The sequence below is a fragment of the Blastomyces gilchristii genome (assembly GCF_000003855.2).
Source record: "Blastomyces gilchristii SLH14081 genomic scaffold supercont1.20, whole genome shotgun sequence".
Taxonomy (NCBI): Eukaryota; Fungi; Ascomycota; class Eurotiomycetes; order Onygenales; family Ajellomycetaceae; genus Blastomyces; species Blastomyces gilchristii.
The window spans coordinates 206,349-212,800 of record NW_003101663.1 but is presented as its reverse complement, the minus strand read 5'-3'; the positions used below and the strand labels follow the sequence as shown (position 1 = coordinate 212,800).

At 29.2% G+C, this 6,452-nt stretch overlaps 1 pseudogene across 1 annotated transcript; it reads right to left on the bottom strand.

The window, feature by feature from the left end:
• Nucleotides 1-2,983: 2,983 nt before the first annotated feature.
• BDBG_17655 lies at nucleotides 2,984-3,071 on the bottom strand (annotated as a pseudogene). Its single transcript has one exon. The product of its transcript is annotated as a tRNA-OTHER (tRNA).
• Nucleotides 3,072-6,452: the final 3,381 nt, after the last annotated feature.

Here is a 6,452-nt window from a genome sequence, read left to right as displayed (position 1 = left end):
AATATATAAGATAGAATTATAAAAGATAAAAGCTGCTGAACCTAGTCACTGAATGCTGTATTATATAGAGATTATATAAGAGTAGTGACTAGCAGATAAAGAAAAAGTGTAAGAAAAGAGAAGAAATAATGAATTAATTATCAACTATAATTATTATTATTATTATTATTCTTCCATTATACTCATATGCAAGCGGAGCTTATGATGAGTCCTTGCATGATGTTAAATACAGGTCAAGTGTTGATTATACAGGAGGAAATACAGGTGTTGAGACCACGCCAAGATAACAAGAACATAGGAAAATACAAAGGAGTGACAATTAGATACATGCAATAATAACTTCCCAGCTCAGAAACATAGAGTGATTCATTGAAGCAATTTGTACACCTCTGTATTTATTAGAAACCTGAGGTGCTTGAGTTCCGGATTTAATGTATGCCCTGCGGGTTTCGAACCCACGCGCCTTGGTTTCTCACGCCAAGGCACTACCAGGTGGCCGCATTAACCATTTGGCCACCGGGGCAATTATCAACTGTAAGAATCACCTGTAAAGATAAATATTATCATACATATCTTATTCATTTTCATATGTTATATATTTAATCTATTTTCAATATCATATCATCTGAAAAATCTCAAAAATAAAGAAAATCTCAAAACTCAAGATTTATAAGAGATTTGAAAACTGCAAGCTGCTCTTATAATAATACTATACATGTCTCTGATTTCTCTATTACTCTATATATGACATTAATATCATTTATCACAAGATTGACTGAAATACTAATATAGAAATGTGTACACATGTGTGTAGAAAAATTGAAGAAGAGTGTAGAATCTGCAGAATCAGAAGTCAAGACAGAGAAGATGAAGATGAAAGAAATGAAAGAAGAAGAGAGTACAGAACTGAATAAATAATAATAGAAGTTATCTGAGACTAAATGCTTATAATCTGATATATACACAATCTTTCTCACAGAGAAGAGAGAGAAAGTGATAAAAGAAGCTTGAGAGTGAGAGAAGATAGTTTCAGCAGCATTATTATCTTTAATTAAAATAATCTCTGACACTGAAGTAACTAAGAACTATTATCAGTATATAAAACTGTAAAAACAGAGATAACAATTACTGAATGAATATCTGCTAGTCTTAGAATTGTATATATAATTATAACATGTACAAGACTTCTCAGAAAGAGAGAGAGAGACACAGAAGAATACAGAAAGTAGAACACAGTGTATGAATAACTCATTTTCACAATAACATCTCAGATAAGATGTACAAGTCTTATATCTATAGATATAAAAGAGTATAATATCTGTATTCTTATTTCTGAAAATATGAATATCTTTTATCTGTATCACAAAGTCAGATAATAGATACTAGAGAATAGACTGATATAAATCTATTATTCTGAAGAAATTTATCAGAGTGAATATCTCTGTAATATTAAACTTTACAGTTGTAAAAAGTTTCTTAATATCTGTGAATACTATAACTTTGTATATAATAAAACTCATAATGATTTCTTCTAAGAACAGAAAAATCAGTGTTAGAAAGAGAAAATGAAAAAAGAAAGACTTATAATTTTAATACTGTTGAAGAGAGAGATGATTCTCTGATATAAATAAATAATTATCTCATCATGAATATTTAAAATAAACATAATAATCAGTGTTCATAATCAAGCTTCAGATAGTTATATTATATACAGTCTTTATACAATAAATTGTTTTAGAAGTTAATAAGAAGAGCAGAAGTGTATATACTGAGAAATATAATTTATTAAGTCTATATAATATCTTCTTAAAACAGAGAGAGCTGATAATAAAAGCAGAGATAGTAGAAGCAGAGAAAGTAGAAGTAGTGAAAGTAAGAGTCATAAGAATAGAGATAGTGAGAGTGAGAGAGTCAGACACAGAGACAGATATAGAAAATTAAGAGAAAGTAACAGAGAAAGAAACAGAGAAGGCAGAGAGAGATATAAGAGACTCAGTTATATATAATATAGATAATTTCTTTATTATCATATCTCTTAAGTTCTTAACTAATGATTCAATATTGAGATCATAATTATCAGTGAATATAAATCTGTCAATATGTAAAGATTCTATATAAATTAAAACAAAATATCTGTATCTGTATTCATGCAAAACATGATTAGATATCTGCTAGAAAAAGAAGATTTAGAGTGTATAAGAAGAAGAAGAAGATGTGTTATTTATAATAATATATTCTAGTAATTATTAGAGAATAAACAAGTTCTTATCATATTTCACAATATATTACACTCACTGTTAATAAACTACCTGATATAAGTACTATAATAATACTTATTATGAAAATAAAGAGTCATTGTCAGAAATGTGTACAATGTAATAGATAAATAGATAGAAAGTATTAAATAGAAGAAGAGATAGAAATCTTGAATAAGATAATAATATTTAATAATAATAATAATGAAGAAGATAGTTAAAAAATAAAAAAAGTTAGTAAATGAGTAATATAATATAGTGAAAGTTTCTTTGTAAGAGTGTATACAGAATACTAGCTGAATCAGAAATAGACTATACTATTGTAAACACTAGTGATGCACTAATCTGCATGAAGCTAGAGTGTATATTATAATTATATAAGTGTGACTGAATCTGATAAGAGAGAATGTAATTTGAAAGAATGTATAATCACTGAATAATTATTATTATTATTATTATTATTCTTTCATTATACTTATATACAAGCGGAGCTTATGATGAGTTCTTGTGTGATGTTAAATACAGGTCAAGTGTTAATTATACAGGAGGAAATACAGGTGTTGAGACCACATCAAGATAACAAGAACATAGGAAAATACAAAGAAGTGACAATTAGATACATACAATAATAACTTTCCAGCCCAGGAACATAGAGTGATTCATTGAAGTGATTTGTACACCTCTGTATTTATTAGAAACCTGAGGTGCTTGAGTTCCGGATTTAATGTATCCCCTGCGGGTTTCGAACCCACGCGCCTTGGTTTCCCACGCCAAGGCGCTACCGGGTGGCCGCATTAACCATTCGGCCACCGGGGAGACCATCACTGAATAATAACACAGCCGCTTCTGTGTGAGAGAGGTTGAACGTGGTTGGTTGTTGTTGTTATCTAACTAGTAGCTAGTGAAAGCTAAATATATGTGTGTGGGTCACGTGAGTTAGGGCTTGTGTAGTAGCTCCAACACCCTCCATGCTACGCAGGCCAGTTAACCCACGCAGTCAAAAGCATCCAAATCATTCAAATATGCAATAAAAATTAATTACAAAATGTAGAGTCTAGTTTCCTCATAAGGACTAGCTTCATACATGAAAAAACATAAAAAACATGCAAGAAAAAACACTCAAATCCGTCCTTTCTATATCTGTATTATTCCCTCAGTCATCCGAACACTGCAGAGTCTCACTTCTCATATTTTTGTCATTTTATTGTTCTTGTTATCATGGTTATCATATAGGCACACTCAGTGGCCTGGTTATCATGGGTTATTGTGGTTATCATATAGGCACACTCGGTGGCCTGGTTATCGTGGGTTATCATGGTTATCATATAGGCACACTCGGTGGCCTGGTTATCGTGAGTTATCATGGTTATCATATAGGCACTCGGTGGCCTGGTTATCATGGGTTATCGTGGTTATCATATAGGCACACTCGGTGGCCTGGTTATCGTGGGTTATCGTGGTTATCATATAGGCACACTCAGTGGCCTGGTTATCATGGGTTATCATCTTTATCCTGGGTTATCATATGAGCATTCAACAGCCCGGGTATCATGGTTATCAGTATCATGGTTATTGGTATCATGGTTATCATTTTAGTAGACATGCTCAACAGTGGTGTATGTAGGCGCTGAGCTTTCATTATTATTCTTTGTTCTATTCTTTCAATTGACAGAATGCTTTTCAGGGTGTGTGAACTAGCAGTAAGACTCTTCATAGTCATTCTGCTTACAGTGAATGCACTTCTTGTTATTCTTCTTATTATTCTTATTCTTCTTGATGATGTCTTTGACATTCTTTGTGTTATCTCTGACATTTTTGTCATTCAATAGCAGGTGAAGTAGTATATCTCTGCAGAGATTAAGAAAATCATCTTCTAATAATATAACATTATCATTCTTAGCTGCATAGTTTATACAATTTCTGATAAAGATTGACCACTTCTTGATAAGACTGTTGAGAAGCTTGTCAAAGAATATAAAGTTGAGAATATTAGCATATTCAAGGTAGATATACTTAATATGAATTGTAAGTAGATATTCTATAAACAAGCAGTTAAAGTCATCATAGATGACAGTTACACTGATATTATTAAATTTCTTAAACAGACAGACTCTGTGAATTTTCACTCATTCTGAAAAGAATGCTGCTATGACATTTCATAGAGTAATAGAACTCAGAGAATCTTGAGATATAGTAAAAAGAGATTTAACTTCAATAGAAACAGAAGATTATATAAAATTATATAGCTAGAAGTTATATTCCTCTCAGAATCATTTTATATTCTTAAAGACATTTTTCAAGAGCTTGCTAGTGAGAATATCTTCTGTATGAGATTACTTAATAATAAGTAGACTCTCTTTCTTTCAAATGAAGTAATCAGATATTGATTTGAGAAGACCTGATTTTCAAAGATATTTAATATATTCATGAAATTCTTGAAGAACTCTGCTTAGTGTAGAGATATTCTCTTAATTCTGAAGATAAGCAGTAAGATCAGAACTTAAATCATTATCATCATTAACAGTAGCTGTAGCAGTAGAATTGCTAAAAGCTATTATCTAATATAGTTCTTTATTCATCTGAGTAATACATTGTCTCAAGACAGCAGCTTCATCAGTCATATTATTATTATCTTAATTATTGTTATTATGTGATGATTTTCTCACAGTTATTAAGATTGAAAAGAATTCAGATACAGTAGTTTGATTCTCTGAGATTTCTTCATAATTGATTAATCTCATATTGACAGGCATTTGATATGAGGTATTTAAATGAAAGAAGCAGCTATTTGAAAAGCTTATTGTATAATTATTGCATGATTATAATGTTTCATAGAAGTACAAGAGCTTCATAACCTGTGAGAGAGATTGAATATAATTGATTGTTATTATTATCTAACTAGTAGCTAGTGAAAGCTAAATATATATATGTGAGTCACGTGAGTTAGAGCTTGTGTAGTAGCTTCAACATTCTGAACACACTTTTAAACATGCTTACAAATGTAAAGAGGCTCTAGCAGTCACTAATTAATTTAGATAATATATATAAGAAGCCGGCGTACGCCTGTAATTATACACTGACTTAAGCAATTTTTGAATCACATAACTAGAACTCTTCTGTATGAAAGATATGAGATAAATCTATATAATAGTCAGAAAAGAATCTATAAATTATAAAGAATCTTATAAAATAAGAAACTAAGTAATAGACTCTTTTCTCTTCATAGTAACAAGAGATTTTTCCTCACTGAGGTTTTTTTATAGATATGAAGAATTTTTAGTAAGTATCACTGCAGTGCTGAGCTGATTCTATAAAGTTACTTAGTAAAAGACTTTATAGATGAAGTCTTAGAGAGAGAGAAATATATAAGAAATCTCACTTCTTATAGATTCTTTATCTCTATTTCTATCTCTTATATAATTAATAGAGTTAGCAGCTCTTGACTACATACAACTATATAGACTGAAGTTCATAAATACTATTTATAACTTAGCTTAAATACTATTATATATTTAATCTCTATATTTTATCTTTTTACTGTGAATACTTCTAGTAGTTAACAGTACATATTATATCAAGCTGCAAACATCTGAATAATTGCCTGCGAGCACTTATTCTTACATAAGATTATATATTATTTATTAACTATCTATCACTCGGAGACTGATAATATACTAGAATAAATAATTCAAACTGTAAAGAACTATCTTTATAAGTTCTATAATTATTTATAAAATAATTAATATAATCTTCTTCTATATATAGAGATTACTATTAATGATTAAAATGCTATTTTAATAGATATAAGTCTGTTCTTTCTTATATATAGTTATTATATAAAGATATTAAATCTTTTAGAAATTATATATTTCACACTAAATCTCTACAGTCTGATTCAGATTATTAATAATATAGTAATAAAGCTCTGAAATATCTATAACTGAGTAGAAGTCTTCATAATAAGTACTAAATAAGATTAAAAGAATTAAATTAATATTTATTAAGACTTTACTAAGTAATATAAGATAGAAGATCTGATATAATTAAATCTTAAAAAAATATACAGATTATATACTTATCTTATACACTGAATTATTATTATATTAAGTATAAAGTGATAGAAGTTTTAAACAGTTAGAACTACTATTTTAATATATTATTAAAAATTTATAATATCTTTTATATAAGCTTGTTTTA